Genomic DNA, 17,746 nt, shown 5'->3' with positions numbered 1-17,746 from the left:
CTCCTCCACACAGAGCCCCTTTCACCCCGCGGCACTTGTCAGACTATGTATGGGGATTACCTCACCACCCTCTTTGGGGTATAAGGCGGCAGCTGTTGACTTCCCAGATGCTTCACATATCCATCCGAGAGGAAGTGAGGGGGCGTTGAGGGTGGTGGGATGTATTATCTAAGCTGGACCCAGGCCAATGTGAATTGTGGTACCAACGACTGCATGGCCCCTGCCCTCAGCTTTCCAGCTCACCAGGAAGATGACGACGACTAATTATGAGGCCAAGGGAAGGAGGAAGGAAAGGTCAGGCTGCAGGGCCTGGAGGCCTCCTCCTTCATGGAGCTGGAGCCAGAGTGACCTTAGATTGAGGAAATTGCAGCAGGCAGAGTTGGTTACCCAGCTCCTCAGAAGTCACGGTGTGTTTTAGGAGGCGTTGTCTTCCAAATGAGAGTGTTAGTTAATTGGCATGAACTTGAGGGGACATGTCATGCAGTCATTCTCAGCAGGGCCCGTCTTGGGGGAGAGCAGATCCACTATGGCCCTTATTTGCAACCAGCACGTTGATTGCTTCCCCTGCAACCAAGCCAATAAGACTGACCGTGCCAGTCCAGCCCCCTCCCGGGGCATTTCTTAAGGAGGCAAGAATGCCAGAGAACAACCCCCAAGCTGATTTCCCTAGATCCTTGGCAGCTTTAGCCAAAAGCCTCAAGTCTCAGGAATTCACTGGAAAAGATCTTGGAGCCCTTCTTGTCTGAGCCCTCCCTTCTTCCATTTTACTGATGAGGCCACTATAGCCCAGAGAGACTCGGGCCGGCCCCTGTCAGAGTGGCAGTAGTAGAACAAGGATGAGGACCACCTGATGGGAGTCTTATGCCATCCCTGTCCTCCCTTGTGCTGATGTCCCCTTGCTTCCTATGTGGTGGCTGTTTCCTTTTTGTAGAGGCATTGACAGGTCAGATAATGTCTGCCTGGGAGGCTGGGCCAGGCCAGACGTGGCTGCTCAAGACGACTAGACTCAGCTCTGCCTCTGCAGCGAGGGCTTGCCTGGTTTGTCCCTTCATGGTTGCACATTAGCTGAACTTCAGGGCCTGAGGCTGAGGATAGAAAGCTGTGGGGCAAAGATTTGTGTTTAACTAATGGATCATAAAAGTAACATAGGCTCGGGCTTCCCTGGTGGCGCAGTGGTTGAGAATCTGCCTGCCAATGCAGGGGACACGGGTTCGAGCCCTGGTCTGGGAAGATCCCACATGCCGCGGAGCAACTGGGCCCGTGAGCCACAACTACTGAGCCTGCGCGTCTGGAGCCTGTGCTCTGCAACAAGAGAGGCTGCGATAGTGAGAGGCCCGCGCACCGCAATGAAGAGTGGCCCCCACTTGCCGCAACTAGAGAAAGCCCTCGCACAGAAATGAAGACCCAACACAGCCAAAAATAAATATAAAAATAAATAAATAAATAAATAAATAAATAAAATTAAAAAAAAAAAAAAAAAAAAAAAAGTAACATAGGCTCATGGGAAATTCAAACTGTACAAAGAATGTAAAGTAAGATAAAGCCCCTGTTCCCATTCCTGAACTGAAAGTATTTGAATGGGCCAGGCCAAGTTTGTTTTGTTTTGTTTTGTTTTTAAATTTATTTTTATATAGCAGGTTCTTGTTAGTCATCCATTTTATACACATCAGTGTATACATGTCAATCCCAATCTCCCAATTCATCACACCACCTCCCCACCATCCCCGCTTTCCCCCCTTGGTGTCCATACGTTTGTTCTCTACATCTGTGTCTCTATTTCTGCCTTGCAAACCGGTTCATCTGTACCATTTTTCTAGATTCCACATATATGCGTTAATATACGATATTTGTTTTTCTCTTTCTGACTTACTGCACTCTGTATGACAGTCTCTCGGTCCATCCACGTCTCTACAGATAACCCAATTTCGTTCCTTTTTATGGCTGAATAATATTCCATTGTATATATGTACCACATCTTTATCCATTCGTCTGTTGATGGGCATTTAGGTTGCTTCCATGACCTGGCTATTGTAAATAGTGCTGCAATGAACATTGTGGTACATGACTCTTCTTGAATTCTGGTTTTCTCAGGGTATATGCCCAATAGTGGGATTGCTGGGTCATATGGTAATTCTATTTTTAGTTTCCCCAGGCCAGGTTTTAACTACTTTACATGTATTTGTTTTACTGAATTACCACAACACTGAAACAAGAACTATTATTGTCATTTTACTGATGAGAAAACCAAGGCACAGAGATTAATGTGCCCAAGCTCACACAGTGGTGGTAGAAGCAGGTTTCAAACTCAGACTGTTTAACTCCTGTGCTAGGCTCTTAAATCACGTGACTTCTTTGACCCGCTGTTTCCTCCTCGACAAAATTAGCCTCATGATAAAACACAAGAAACTTACCACAGAGCTGGGCTGGAAGAAATGTCCGTCTGTGAATGATAGATTAGATCATTTGTATTATCTTCACCCAGTGGAATACTGTACAGTGATGAAAAAGGGGCAAATTACAGCTAGGTGCAAGAAAAGAGGAACCACACAACCATAATGCAGTGAAAACAGCAAGGCATAATATAGTAGAGATGATTACACTTCTGTACAATTTTTAAATAGACAAAACAATATATTGTTTAGGATGCATTTATAAACGACAGTCTATACAGTAGTCCCCCTTTATCTGCAGTTTTGCTTTTCCTGGTTTCAGTTCCCTGTAGTCAGCTGCAGTCCAATAATTTTAAATGGAAAATTCCAGAAATAATTCATAAGTTTAAAATTGTGCTGCATTCTGAGTAGCATGATGAAATTTCGTGCTGCCCTACCTGGGATCCCCAACCATCAACATGGTTTGCTCTTAACACCCCACCATTGACATTGTCATGGCTCGATGACGCAAGATCACCTGATGCAGATGATCTCCACCTGACATTGTCAGAAGTTCAGTAGTAGCCTAATGCTATGTCACCCACCTCACTTCATCTCATCATGTAGGCATTTTATCATCTCACATTGCAAGAAGAAGGGTGAGTATAGTACAATAAGATATTTTGAGAGAGACCACATTCACATAAATTTTATTACAGTGTATCATTATAATTGTTCTATTTTATTATTAGTTACTGTTGTTAATCTCTTACTGTGCCTAATTTATAAATTACACTTTATCATAGGCATGTATATATCGGAAAAAAGTAGTATATATAGGGTTTGGTACTATCTGCGGTTTCAGGCATCCACCGGGGGTCTTGGAACGTATCCCTTTGGGGACTACTCTAGTGACAGGCGGAGGGCGGAGTATCTGAAAACTCAGGAGTGCGCTTTTGCCTAGAGGTGGGGTTGGGGATGGGGATACAAGTGTTGGGAGAGGCACTTTGGGGGCGTCCAAGGACCATCAGTGCTTTATTTCTTAACCTGGGCAGTGTTTACACATGGACGTTTGCTTCATTACTATTTGAATTGCACACACGGTTGAATATATTCTTCCGATTATGTTTCTCAATTAAAAAAAAAGTCAAATTTAGATTACTTAGCCCTGATCTATTAAAATGCAGGCTCTTGGGGCCCAGCTCATTAAAATGCAGATTCTCTTTCAGGAGATCTAAATCTGGCCCAGAAATCTGCATGTTAACATCGTCCCCTGGTGATTTTTGGTGTTTCTGTCACTTGAAGCTGCTCCAAGTTGGAGCGAGCAAGAGTTGATGTGATACCTCTTGAGTGCTGAGAAGCCAGATGCCGGGAGGGAAGGAGAGTGTAAAGCAACCCACCCTGGCACGTTTGCAGATAGCAACCCAACTACCTCTGAAATCCTTAAGTTCCCTTTATACAAAATTCTAGTGTGTAACTTACATCTCTGTACCTTTTCCATAACCTGAAAATATGGAGTCCTGTAATGCAAATCATGAGCACCCCTGGGCTGCAATAGAGGCCCTCCAAATTGTAAATCCATAAGTCATTGAGCATCTGGACGGAGCATGAGCCTTGGAAAAATTGTGCTTCTTGGTATCCATGGTGTCTGAAGCAAAGCAAAACAGTGTGCAAGGGTGGGATATGGAAACACATTGGACAGAACCCCTTAGCAAAGGGTGTAAAATGTCACTGAGAGCCTCTGCTGTTTTATTGCATGAGGGTAATAAATATTAATAAGGGCTTTCATAAATTCTCTCATCCCATGGGTTTCCCCCAACCCTTTTTTCCATAAAGTCTTAAGTTGTGAATCCTCCTGGTATTTGGGAGGAAATACAGTAAAATCAGGAAATACAGTAGAATCACTACACACACACACACACACACACACACATACACACACACACACTAGCCTTTGGGTTCCAAGTCACCCTCAAAGTCACCTCCCCTCCTCCAGGGCTGTCCTCATGTTCACTTGAAGCCTAAAGCATCCTTGCAAGCCTGGGGCCTCTCTTCTTGGTGTTGGAAACTGACCTAAGCCAACATGTCAGTCCTGGTGACTCTCGGGAGCCTGTATCAGAGGTAGTGGAAAGCTGAGTTCTCTCCCCTCCAAGCTGGCTACCCCGTGGTGTGCTATGAAAGCATGTCTCAGGACACAAGTACAAAACTGACAAGTGAGCATGCAAAAAAGACTCCTGGCACCCGTTCCTAAAGCTCGGTGAAGTGTCCGCTTGCTCTCTCTTGGTGCACTTCTGTGGGGAACGTGAGGATATGTGGACAGTAGGATCACATGGGGATTCTCTGCTAAGTGTGTGGGCTGGAGGAGGGATGAGCTGCCGGTCCTGAGTTCCAGACTATACCGTTCTGAAGGTCTTAGGTGGCTGGGCTTGCCAAGTTCTTATGCCCCATTTTATTTTATTTTTTTATTTTATTATTATTTTTTTTATTTATTTAATTTTTTTTTATTTTTGGTTGCGTTGAGTCTTCGTTTCTGTGCGAGGGCTTTCTCTAGTTGCGGCAAGTGGGGGCCACTCTTCATCGCGGTGCGCGGGCCTCTCACTATCGTGGCCTCTCTTGTTGTGGAGCACAGGCTCCAGACGCGCAGGCTCAGTAATTGTGGCTCACGGGCCTAGTTGCTCCGCGGCATATGGGATCTTCCCAAACCAGGGCTTGAACCCGTGTCCCCTGCATTGGCAGGCAGATTCTCAACCACTGCGCCACCAGGGAAGCCCTTATGCCCCATTTTAACGGGGACAGAGATACCTGTAAAATGTTCAGTCGCATATTTTGGAATTGACTCATTTCTCCAGTGGAAAGATATTTCTTTTCTTTTTTTTTTTTTTTTTTTGGCCATGTGTGGATCTTATTTATTTCTTATGGAATGGTATTTCTGATATCCCTGCACTACTTGTAGGGAGTAAATATTCATTCCCAAGGGTTGTGCTCACTTTGGTCCGTGTGCTGGCAGTTGAGTGGGGGAGGGGAGATGCTCTACACCCAAAGCTCTACACCAGTCCTCACGCCCAGGAAATCCCAGCAACCTCAAGTAAGAGAAATGGAGAAGCTGGAGCTTCCTTAGGCAGCTGAGCCTCAGAGGGGCCACTGGCCTTCCCTGCGGGATTTGGACATGAGCTTTGTCCCATTCTACTCCCCTTGCCCGAGGAAACTGTTGAGGCCTGAAGGGTGCTTCAGGGCATCACCCATTCCCCAGGAGGCTGAGCTCAGCTGGTGTGGGGACCCATGGTGGCTGCCACCCTCCCCTCCCGTTGGTGGCTCCATGGGCCTCAGAGGCACCAATTTCCTGCCTTATTTGTGAAACCATATGCAAGAAAAAATTTGTTTCTTTCTCTACTCACACAATACTTCCGACACCAACCAATTTTCCAACACCAGTTGGGTGTCCTACCATTCAGTTCTGACACTATCTACCTGGTGTTAGCATCAGATTCCACAGGTTAAGGGCTCAGTTCCACAAGACTTCCCACCCCGCAACTCAGAGGGCAATTGCAAGTAGTGGGTCCTCAGGTTACCCACACTTCTGTCTGACTGAGCTACAAATTGGGAATTCTCCTGACCCACTCCTCAGGTTTGATAATTTGCTGTGATGGCTCACCCCTGTGGAGTTGGGGTGCACCACCTTCCCAGTACACTGGATGTGTTCACCAGTCTAAAAGCTCCCCAAACCCTGTACTTTAGGGATTTTTATGGAGGCTTCATCATGTAGGCGTGATTCATGATTAACTCAGTCTCTACCCCCTCTCTCCTCCCCAGAGGATGGGAAGGGGGGCTGAAAGTTCCGAGCTTCTGATTATGGCTTGGTCTTTCAGGTAACAGCTCCCATCCAGGAACCCACCAAGAGTCACTTCATTAGAACAAAAGACATTCCTATCACCCAGAAAATTCCAAGGAGTTTAGACCTCTGTGTCAGGAACTGAGGTCAAAGACCAAATATCAGAACAAAAGGTGTTCCTGGCGCCCTTATTGCTTAGGAAATTACAAAGGTTTTAGGAGCTCTGGCCAGGAGCTGGGGATAAAGACCAAAATAGGTATTTCTTCCTATATCGCAATATCGCACTGTAACAAGGAAGGAGTTCAGGGCTGTGTGAATCCTCGTGGAGACGGAGAAGGGAGCCAGGCTGCAGTTTCCTAGGTTGGCAGACCTGTAGAAAGTGAAGTGGATTGAAAATTCGTGCTAATATGGTAACCACTAGCCACCTGTATCTATTTAAATTAAATGTTAATTAATTTTAAATAAATTTAAAATTCGGTTCTTCTGTCATACGAGCCACATTTCAAGTGCTCTGTAGCTACATGTGGCTAATGGCCACCATGTTGGGCAGTGCAGATACAGGAAGTTTTGATTGGACAATGCTGTTTTAAATGCTTGCATTAAACAAAATAAGATTTTAGGGCTTCCCTGGTGGCGCAGTGGTTGGGAGTCTGCCTGCCAATGCAGGGGACACGGGTTCGAGCCCTGGTCTGGGAGGATCCCACATGCCGCGGAGCAACTAGGCCCGTGAGCCACAACTACTGAGCCTGCGCATCTGGAGCCTGTGCTCCGCAACAAGAGAGGCCGCGACAGTGAGAGGCCCGCGCACCACGATGAAGAGTGGCCCCCGCTCGCCGCAACTGGAGAAAGCCCTCACACAGAAACGAAGACCCAACACAGCCATAAATAAATAAATAAATAAATAAATAAATAAATAAATAAATAAATAAATTAAAAAAAAAAAAAAAGATTTTATCACCACTACCAAAAAATGTTTAATGTAATATAATCACTTCCTTAAAAATGGATCTGAGCAGGCTTTTCAGACATTAATGTGCATAGGAGTCATCTAGGGATTTTGTTAAAATGCAGGTTCTGCTCCAGCAGATCTGGTATGAGGCCCTAAGTTCAGCATTTCTAATAAGGTCACAGGTTGTGCTAATGCTTCCGATCCATGGACCACCCTTTGACCTGCAAGGGGTTGTAGGATTAGTTACAAACACTTAGGGTGTGTGTTAGGTGATGAGCCTCGGGCGTGGGATGCAAGTTCAGAATTATATGAGTGATGAGCATCATTTCACTCCTGACCTTGGTCCCTGACCTTAGCCACTGTGTAACCTCATTCAGACATGAAAGGCTGAGGGTGGGAGGGCATGGGAGGGCGAAGTGCCACCTGCCAGACGAAGGTGTATTGACACGCCAGCTCTCTCTCTCGAGTTTGCTTAGGGAGGGGCTAGCCTGAAAGCGTGGCTTTGAGAGCCCTTGTGACCAAGACCTGCAGGGAGAAAGCAACGATCCGTCAGGCTGCCTCAGGAAAGGGACGCAGGGACAATGGGGTGTCTGCAGAGGGAGGAGGAGCCGCAGGTGGGAGTGGGGGGCCGAGGTGAACTTCGAGTGGCCCCAGGGCAGAGTGGCACAGGTACAGAGGGGCCGTCCAGAGAGAGAAGCAGCAGCCCCAAAAGTAGTGGGGAAATGTGCACTGAGGCTGGCGCTCATGTGACACAGCCCTGCCTTGGGGACTCAGAGCTCTCTCGGGGCCCTCCCCAGCCCAGTCACACCTCCCCTTGTCCTTTGGCTGAGCTGGGCTTGGCTGAGGTGTCACTGCTCAGAGTGAGGCCTATCCAGCTCAGTTCAACTCCGGGGTCCAAGAGAGCCCCCCATCTCCTCCAGCTGAGGGTGGCTCTGCCCTCTCACTGAGTCGCCCTCACCAGGGGGTCTGTTCCTGGGAGAAGTACCGTTAGAGGTGGTTGTGTGAGCAGGTAAAAGGTGTAACTTCCAGTCTCTGCGTTTTGTTGGAGGCGCGGGGGGGATCGAGGAAGGCTCTGTGGAGGAGGACTTTGTGTGGCCAGGAGGCCAAAGGAGGAAAGGCAGTCCAGGCGGAGGGAACAGTGGGAGCAAAGGCCCAGAAGTGGGAACTCCAGCTTCCTGCTGCAATGAGAGCATGCAGTTCCTTTATGCCTGACTTGCAAGCAGCAACCTCAGGCTGGGGGCCCAGTCCTGGCCACAGGTGGGCTGGGCTGGGGGAGGCAGCCGTCCTTCAGCTCCCTTCTTTCACCTCCTGCTCCTGGGGAAGAGGACTTCACTCCGGGGGGAAGGCGACCCTGGATGCTGGATGCCGGGGTGGGGCAGGCCCCTCACACCACGCCCCCGGCCCCGGCCTCCAGCTCGGTGGGTGGGGTTCCATTCCCCACGCCTAATCCCTTGCAGCTGTTGTCCCCCCCAGGAAAGACAGTTGTGCTGGAGGGAAGGGAAATAGTTATTTTGAGTTGGTCACTGGCTTCTGACCAGGAGAGGTAGATGGCCCTGTCCGGGCCTGGCAGTGGGGTGGGTGAGCAGGACCAGAGCCATGATTAATTACAGGGGGTGTTGGGGAGGAGGACATGGTCCCCACCAAGATGGGGGCCGTAGAGGAGAGTGATGGACCAGGGAGGAAGCAGGCCCCAGACGGGGGATGCAAAAACGGAGCCCATGTCCTGAGTGTACTCTGGATTTGGCTGGAGAGGATGGGGAAGGTGGACACAGCCTCCCCAAAATAGGCCCCTGTGCCACAGGAGTCCCTGTGACCGAGACTGGGGCTGTGGGGGGAGAGGTCTCCCACTGAATGAGCTTTCTGTAAGGGACTGGGCTGGCTGGTCACCGTCCCCTCTCTTCCAGGCAGGCCCTCTCCAGCACTGCCCTCCCAGCAGAAAGCAAGTCTGGTGGAGACCAGATGCTCTGGGGCATCTGCCCTACCCGCCTGCGGGGTCATTGTAGGGCAGTGAGATGAATGGATGTGCCCACTCTGGGCCTGGAAAAGCCAAGTGGCCAGTGATTAAGCCCTCCCCTGTAGCGTGTGCCAGCGTGGGCTTGAATCCTGGCTCTATTGCTTACCGGCCCTGCAAACTCAGCTATAGTTCACCTCACTGGGCCTTCCCATTTTACAGCAACAGGAATTACAGTAGCGATGTGCACCTCATAGTGCTGTGGCTGGGGTTCGCTGAGAGAATGAGGGGACCGTGCTTAGGGCAAGACCCAGCACTCCGGGCGGGAGTTGTCAGGGTGACGGTCTTTGTCCTCGGTTCATCAGCCTCATGGGTGTCATTGTGGCTGGCCTCCTTCTGGCCCAGGTGTGTCTGCCTGCTTAGAGAGGTTCCATGGAGAGGAGAAACGAAAACATCTTCATCAGGGAGGAAGACGGAGGCTTCCAGAAATGTGGGGAGGAGAGAGGAGCCCATTCGACTGTGTGCCCGAGAGGCCAGAGCCCACATCCGTTTTCTTCCCTGCCGTATCCTCAGCACCTAGGATAGTGCCCAGCACAGGTTTAGTGCTCAGAGCAAATTTTTTGCATAAAGAAATGAACAGATTTTTTAGTGAATTATTGGCTGCCTGGGATGTGGACCCTGGGCCCCTGGCTGAAGGCAACTGGATGATGAATTCTTGGGCTGGTCAGTGACCCAGGACATGGCCATCAGGTCCCTCTGTCTGGAATCTGAACAGGGAAATAGAGCCCCTGTTAGCAGTAGGGGCTCGGGAAATGGAAGTGAGAAGTGGGCCCAACAGAGCAGGGGTGGAGTCGGCCCTTCCAAGAGGGAGGCGACCCTTGGCGAGAGAGTGGTACCTCCTCCCTCTGCCAGGTATTCCTCCATCTCCTCAGCCACCTTAAGTGGCCAGAGCGGGGAAGTTCGAAAGAGAAGGCAGTGCTCCCTGGGGACTACCCCCTATCCTAGAGACCCTCCATCATGAGGAGCTCATTCCCCTCATTCACAGTCCCCTTCACTGAGCAAACACTGAGCTCCTGCTGTGTACTGGCCATAGTGCTGGGATCTGGGGCTGAACCACAGCCCTACAGAGTGGCTTCTACGATGGGTAGAAACACAGAGAGGGCCTCATAGCCCCGGCTTCATGGGGGCAGAAGGAGAGGGAGCACTTCTTGGAGGAAGCTGTGTCTACTGTTTGTACGGAGAGCTGAGGGATGGGCACAGGTTGGCCAGGAAAGAGAAAGGGGAGATGACCTTCCAGGCAGAAGGGACAGCATGGGCGAAGACTGGATAGAGCCTGGCCGGTTTGAGGAACTGCGAGAAGTTCCACGTGGCTGGGGTGGGGTGAGAGATGGGGCAAGAGGGCGCACTGGATGGGGTCTCCACTCCAGGGTCCGAGCCTGCCTGTGCCAGAGCATCCGACCCGGCACTGTGACGGACAGCTGCACCTGAGCGGCTTGTCCTCGAAGCAGAGCCAAGTGCGAGGCCTGGGGCGGGAAGAGCTGGGCCCCATCTCTTTCTGCCCCAGGCCTTCACTGCTCCTCCCTGGGACGATTTCCCCATCTGCACAGTGAAGGACCCAGCTTGCTGTCCCCTAAGGCCCTGTCTCTGGCTCGGAGGGGCCTTGGGGGACACTGTTGGCTCATGGGGATGGAGTGGTAAGATGAAGGGGGGCATGAAGGCAGTCTGGAGGGGTCAGGCAGCCCCACGTTTGGCCTTTATAAGGAAGTCCCTTTTTCAGGGACCACTGTTAGCATCACTCAGGTCCTTGGATCAGGATTGAAAGAGATGGATTCCAATGGCTCCTGGCCTGAAAGGCTTTGCTCTTCCCTGGGGAGACTGTCCCCATCCACAGAGCAGGCCCCAGGCCCCAGGCCCCCTGGCCCTCCACTCCCTGCCGGGCCCTGGGCTGCCTGGCTTTTCAGGGATGGCTGACTCATGGTTTTGGCAGCCCCGAGCTCAGCCTTTTCCTCCAGCCGGGGACTGAGGGAACCAAGCCTTTCTCTGGAGTCCTTCCCACCCCTAGCTTCCTGCCAGCTTCAGGCCTTTGCAGAGGGGTCTGTGGCTTTACAGTCCGGTCCCAGGAGCCCTTTCTGCACATTTTCACCTGTGGTCCTCACAGACACACCTGCTGAGCAGGTGTTACTGCCCCACTTTACACAGGGTGGGAGAGGTGGGGGGGCACTAAATTTCCAGAAGCAGTAGGAGCCCTGCCTAATGATGCACAGCTGGGCAGGGTCAGACTTGCAGGGGTGAGGTGCAGGGGAGTGGTGGAGCTGCTCCCCTGTTCTCACAGGCACAGAGCTCTGCTTGAGGACCTGGCATTGGGCCCCCGTTGGACCTGTAAGGGAGGGATTGGGCCGTCCGAACATTCTCTGAGGGCTGAGCCCTTCTCTCTGCCCTTCTTTCCTTGGGGTCCCTCCAGGCAGGGTCCCAGTGCGTGAGGGTGGCTGTCACAGGGAGATAGGGAACTATGGGTTAAAGGCATGGCTTTTGGGGTCAGAAAGCCTTGAATCTGAATCCCAGTTCCACTTTTTAAAAAAATATTATTTATTTATTTATTTATTTATTTGTATTGGCTGCACTGTGTCTTAGTTGCAGCATGCGGACTCAGCTGCGTCATGTGGACTTCTTAGTTGCCGTACGTGGGCTCTTAGTTGTGGCATGCGGGATCTAGTTCCCCAACCAGGGATCGAACCTGGGGCCCCTGCATTGGGAGTGTGGAGTCTTACCCACTGGACCACCAGGGAATTCCCTCAGTTCCACTTCTTTTTCACTACATAACTTGAGAAGTATCCCTCAGTTCCGGATCAAGAACCATTGTGCCTCCCTCTCAGGGTAGGAGAAAGGGGAAGTGAAATGATCTATACCTTCATTCAAAGAAATATTCATTGAGCACTTACTGTGTGTCAGGCACTGGGACAAGAGATAAATGAAAAATGAATGTAAGTTTCTTCACCAAACTCACATTCCAGCTGGGGAGACTGACAAAAAAAAAAATACAGACATAACAAATGATGTGGTAGGCTGGAAGGTGAGGAGGTGGGTTAAGGGGAAGTAGAGCTAGCCCAGAGGGGCAGAGGAGGAGAGGTCAAAGTGGGCGTCTCTGAGGTGATGAGCAGTGCAGACGCAGGGAACAGTGTTCTAGGTGGAAGGAACAGCATTGCAAAGTTCCTGCCTGGGCTGTGCAAAGTGACTCAAGAAGCAGTGAAAGCAGAGTGGGTGAGAGGTAGAGTAGGTGAGAATGTGGTCAGTGAGACTGGGTGGCAGGAGAGCTGCCCCTCCTCTGTGACCAATTCCACAGGAATTCACTCCTCCGCAGCTGCGAAAGGTCAGGGCCTATGTGGACACAGGACACGACAACTCTAACCTCGCTTCCGCATGCTGCAGTTTGAGTGTCTCCTCTCTCTTTTCCTGCCATCACATGGCTTCTTCCTCAGGTCCTTGGGCCCAGAGGCCTCCCCCAGTATGGCCTGTGACCCTCCTCCCCGCAGGACAGAGAGCCCCCCAGCTGCCTGTTACTGCCTCCTGTTTGGGGAGGGCACTGTGTCTGCTCTGGCCAGTCTCAGGGAGCATCACAAAGACTCCTTTCACCAGAGGGCATTGTAGGGGGACTGGGAGGGGATGCGGTGCCCTCCTGCCCGTGGGCATAAAGACCCCCTTTCTCTTCTGCTGCGTCAGCCCTCTCTCGGCTGGCAGGCAGGGGGGCCGCGTGCAGGGAGATTCTTGTCTTCCTTTTAAAGTACAGGCGAGACTGGGGCCAGGCCAGACAATGGTGGTGATTTACAGTCTGCTGGGCTGCAGGGCTGCCTGCTGGGGTGGCACTGACCAGCCAGGAGTGCCTGGCATAGGGAGCCCTGCCCTGCTGAGTCTGGGCCTGCCCGCTTAGGACCCCACAGTGGGAGCCCCGACTTACAAGCTGTAAAGTGCAGGGGTTGTGCTGGTAATTTCAGAGCCCCCGAGCTCTGCTGTTCTGGGGTGCTGCCTCAACTGGCCTCGTCTTGGGTCTGTTAGCTCCTGGCTAGTCTTTACCTCGATTTCTCAGCCCTAACCCATGTCAGGTCCCTCGCACTGCAGCTCCGACATTCTGTGCTGGACAGAGGCCTGCCTTTGGAGGGAGACAGGCAGGAAGTGGGGAGCATGCAGGGGCTGCACAGGTATGGTGAGAGCCTGGGGGAGCACTGGGGGAGGAGGGGCAGGCTGAGGAGCTGGTGGAACAGCTTGGGGAGATGCCTGCAGGACAGCTGGATCTGTGGCAGGGGAGTGCTGGAAAGTCAAGGGGAGAGAGGGACGGGGAGGGGGGAGCAAAGGAGGGAGAGAGGAGAAGAGAGAGGGGCAGAAGTGGCAAAGGAGAAAGCCAAGGAAAGTGAAAGTGAGAGAGCGCCCAGAACAGAGAGGGAGAGACACGCACACACAAGAGAGAAAAGAGAGAACAAGAAGTGATTCAGAGGAAGAGAGAGGGAGGACACACAGGAGGGGGGAAAGCGGGGGTGGGGGAGGGGGAGAGTAGGGAGGAAAGAAAGGATGAGGGAGGGCTAGGCCAGAGCCACGCGGAGCAGAGAGCAGAGCAGGTGAAAAGCCAGAGAACTTCTCCCCAGTGCTCACCGGCCTCGCCTTCTCACTGCCCGGCCCACGCCCTGCACCCTCACCCCAGGCCTTGCTGGCCAGGGAGGGAGGCAGGGGCATGGCAGTTGCTAGTCTGTCCTCCACCGGGGATGATCCGGCTGGACATAAGCAGGAACTTTTTGATGAAGAGCAGAACAGGCCCCCAAGGGAAGTGCCCCCCTCATTGGAGCCCTGGCCTTTCTGAGGCAGAGGACTGACCGTCATGACCCCTCAAAGGGTGTGGGCTGCACCGTTTTATTCTGACTTGACCCAATGTGGAGGAAGGTGGTTTTCTGACCGTCTGCCTCGGTTTCCCTCTATGAGGCAGAGAGGTGGTCAGGGGTCTGGGCTCCCGGATGGGGTTGGGGCCAGGCTCTGGGGCCAAGCTGGGCTGGTGAAGTCACAATGCATCTGTCCAGGTGGGTCTTGGGACCGTCTCCTTTCCACCCCCAGCCTTTGTTCCAGGAAAAGGCAGCTGGGGGAGGGGGTGGAAGGCAGAAGTGTTTCCAGGGAAAAATGGATCCTTCCATGGAACAGGCAGCCACTTCACCCCTCCACCCCCATCCTATCCCCCTCCTGCCACCAGCGCCATTCCTTCCTTCCTCCCCTCCTGGCAGGAGGAGCCCAGCAGTGGGAAACACCATGCTCTGCTCCCGTCTCCCACCTCAGCAGTGCTGAGCCCAGGGTGGCCTTGCAGAGGGGGCGGGGGTGCATGTGAGTGTGTGTGCGTGTGAGTGTGCACGTGTGCACACACGCACGGCCTGGCCAGCATCGCCTGCAGCCATGGAGGTGGGAGAGGCAGGGTGCATCAAAGGGAGAGGCAGCCTGAACTGAGCACCTGGAGCCTCAGTTTTGTCATCTGAAGTATGGGCACTAGCCTTGTCCTGCTTCCCTAATAGGGCTGATGTAGGGATCACAGAGCCACGGTGGGGTAGCGGGAACATGTCCCTGAGGGCCCTGGGTACCCGTTGCCCTCATGCCGACCCTTGAGGCAGGTGCTGATATTACTGTCCCCCTTTCCCAGTGAGGAGCCTGAGGCTCGGAGATGTAAATGGCCCACAGGGGGCAAGTGGCTGCCCTGAGACTGGAGCCCAGGTCTGACTGATGCAGCTATTGACAAGGTCCCTGGGTGCCTCTTCCTCCATCCTGGGCTTTGAGGCTCCTTGTCCCACCCCTTGAAGAGCTGCCTCTCCCCAGGGACCGGGGGCCCTTCCTGACTTAGGGACTTTCGGCAGGTTGTTCCAGCCCAAAGAATCCCCGCATGCCACCTGGTCCAACTCGTTGTCATTAATTTGAGGAGCCTGAGGCCCAGGGGCCCAGAGCTTCAGGTTGCAAAGCACAGGGGGCAGAGCTGGGATTCCAGCTTCCTGCCTGGTGGTCCCCACTGTGGGCTGTTTTTCTCTCTTCCTTCCTTTAAGCATGAACCGGTTCCTGGAGGGGTTATCAACACAGGCGCACTCCCCTTCCTCACTCTCTTCTGCCTGGCCCAAACCCCACCACATTTCCCTGCCCTCCCCAAACACAGGGCTCAGCAGGGTAGGGATGCTGAGTGAAGCTTCTGGACACCCTTCCTGGTCCCACCCCTTTCCAGCACGTGAACTCCTCCTCCCGCAGGCTGCTCAAAGGGAGCCAGCTCTTCTCCAGACCCCAGCTCTGTACCCTGACCCCCTCGTCATGGCCTAAACACCATGGCCTTTGGTTGCATGACTGAGGCCCCTGAGACCAGCTCCTTGGTTGGTCAGCCTGGGGACCACCCTCACCACCGCCACTACCACCATCAGGGGACAGGAAGCAGCCAGAACCGTGCCCCTTCCCCAGTATCACCTTTTTCCTGAGTCCAAGTCTGGGGAGGCTTCCAAGAGGAGGAGGGATTTAGGGAGCTGCTTACCCATCTAGATGTGACTTGTGTAGGGATGGTGCCCAAGGCAGAGAGAGGAGTGGAAGGTGGACAGGGCTGGGGAGAGGTCCAGAACATCCTTGGCACAGAAGCCTGCGGCCCTCCTAGAGCCTGCTGGACGCACAGCCGGGCCGACCAACACGACCCAGGGGAGGGAGGTGGGACGCAGCCAGAGGAGATGAGGTCCAGGGGCACAGACACCAGGCCTGCTGGGAAGGCACTGGGGCAGGGGGTGACCCCCACATACCCGGGCTCAGGTCACAGAGTCAGTACCAGCCCTGAAGCTGCTGCCCTCCCTGAGTTCAGCAGTATGTCACCTGTCACGTCTGTCTTTGGGTGCCCAGTTCTGGGCTCTGGGGTGCCTCAGATGCCACACCTGCTGTGGGCAGCTCCCACTTGGTGGGATACTCCTGCTGCAGGCGCCGTTCATGTCCGCCCAGATCCCCGGGCTGGTGCTCCCATCCCTGAGCTGCTGTGCTGTTGGCTGCTCTCAGCTCACCCCCTCCAGAGGCTGCCCTTGGCTGACGGGAGCCGCATCACCTGGAGATGCTCGGGAGGTTATGAGCAGTGACTGACCAACATGGGCGGTTAGCAGCCAGGTCCCTTGGCCTCTGGAGTCCACAATGTCTTTGGTACCGTTCACAATCTGGAGTCCTCGGGGATCAGGCTGAGGCAAGATTTCTCCTGAAACCACACCCTGTTTGGCGTCTTTCTCTGCCCTATTCTCTGCTTCCCTCACTTTCACATGGATTGAGGATCTCAGTAAACCACTTGCATAAAAATTGCATCTCAGGCTCTGCTTCTAGAGAACTTGATCTCAGATACCCACAAAATTGACCTGGTGGCCTCTCCTATAGAATGGTACCAGGGCTGGGGAAGGGGAATATGGGGGGCCAGTCTTAGGGGCACAGGAAAGCCTCCCTGAAGAGGTGACATTAGAATCAGGGCCCTGAAGGTTGAGTAAGAATTGTTGAGCTGAACAGTGTCTGCTTCATTTGATAAATCTTGCCTGATTAAATTGCTCAGGACATGAGAGGCCAGAGGCACAACAAAAGCAAAGGCCCTGGGGCAGGAAAAGGCAGGTCATGTTCAAAGGAGAGAGTGGACCTGTGGCTGGAGGGGTGGGGCGTGGCAGCGAGGTAGGAGATGAGACAAGAAAGGAAGTTAGGGCCTGGGCAGAGGGCTGCCGTCACCATGCTGCGTGCTCACGTCACCCAGCCCCACACAGCGCTCACGGCTGATGGACTGTCAGACTCTTGCTGAGCCCAGATAGAGCCTCAGAAGCCTCACGCTGTGCCTGGCAGGCTCTATCAATCTACTGAATTAGCACGTGAGGTGACACCCATTTACTGTCCCTACCCCAGAGAAAGACCAGGCTGGGCCGTCATGGGATGTGTGGGCCAAGCCCAGAGGCCTGTGGAGAATGGCCTGAGTACAGTAGGGACCTCCCCAGGGAAGCGGCCATTGTGGCCCATAAATAGGTTAGGTGGCCAGGAAACAGGAAATCCTGACAATACAATGAAGCCTGGGGCACAGGGGTTTCCTCCAGGCTGAGGGCTGGACCGAGGAGGCTTCTTAGGCCAAAGGCCTTGCTGAAGCAAGACACCCTGACCACTGGCCTCAAATGCCTGACTTTTCCCACAGTCCTCAGGGGGACTCTGGGAACCACCCTCCCCCGACCCGGCCCAGCCAAGGGCAGCTCAGGACAGGCCAGCACATGTCAGGACTGGCAGTGGAACCCCGAGGGAAGAGGGGTGACCAGCTCGCTCCCAGCTGAGCTTGGAACCAGGTGGTGGTGATGGGAGCAGCTGGGGCAGCCAGACCAGGGGCCAGAGGCCAGGCCAGGGGGACTCCCTCAGGATCAGAAGGTACTTCTGCCAGGCGCTCTGACCCAAGGAGCCGGCACGTCTCTAAGCCGGTGTCGGTGGGCCTGTCTCTGCCCTGGGCTCCGCAAGGGCATAGCAAGCACCAGGCTGACCCTACCTGGACCCCAACAATGGAGGAAAATGAGTCCCTCATTAGAGAACCAGGCAGCCTATAAAACCACATCCCAGAAGAATTTCATTAAGAAAAGCAAATAACAAAACATGATGTCCTATAGGATCCCTAT

This window comes from Balaenoptera ricei, chromosome 19 (assembly GCF_028023285.1).
Source record: "Balaenoptera ricei isolate mBalRic1 chromosome 19, mBalRic1.hap2, whole genome shotgun sequence".
Lineage (NCBI taxonomy): Eukaryota > Metazoa > Chordata > Mammalia > Artiodactyla > Balaenopteridae > Balaenoptera > Balaenoptera ricei.
Note: the sequence above shows the minus strand (reverse complement) of the source record.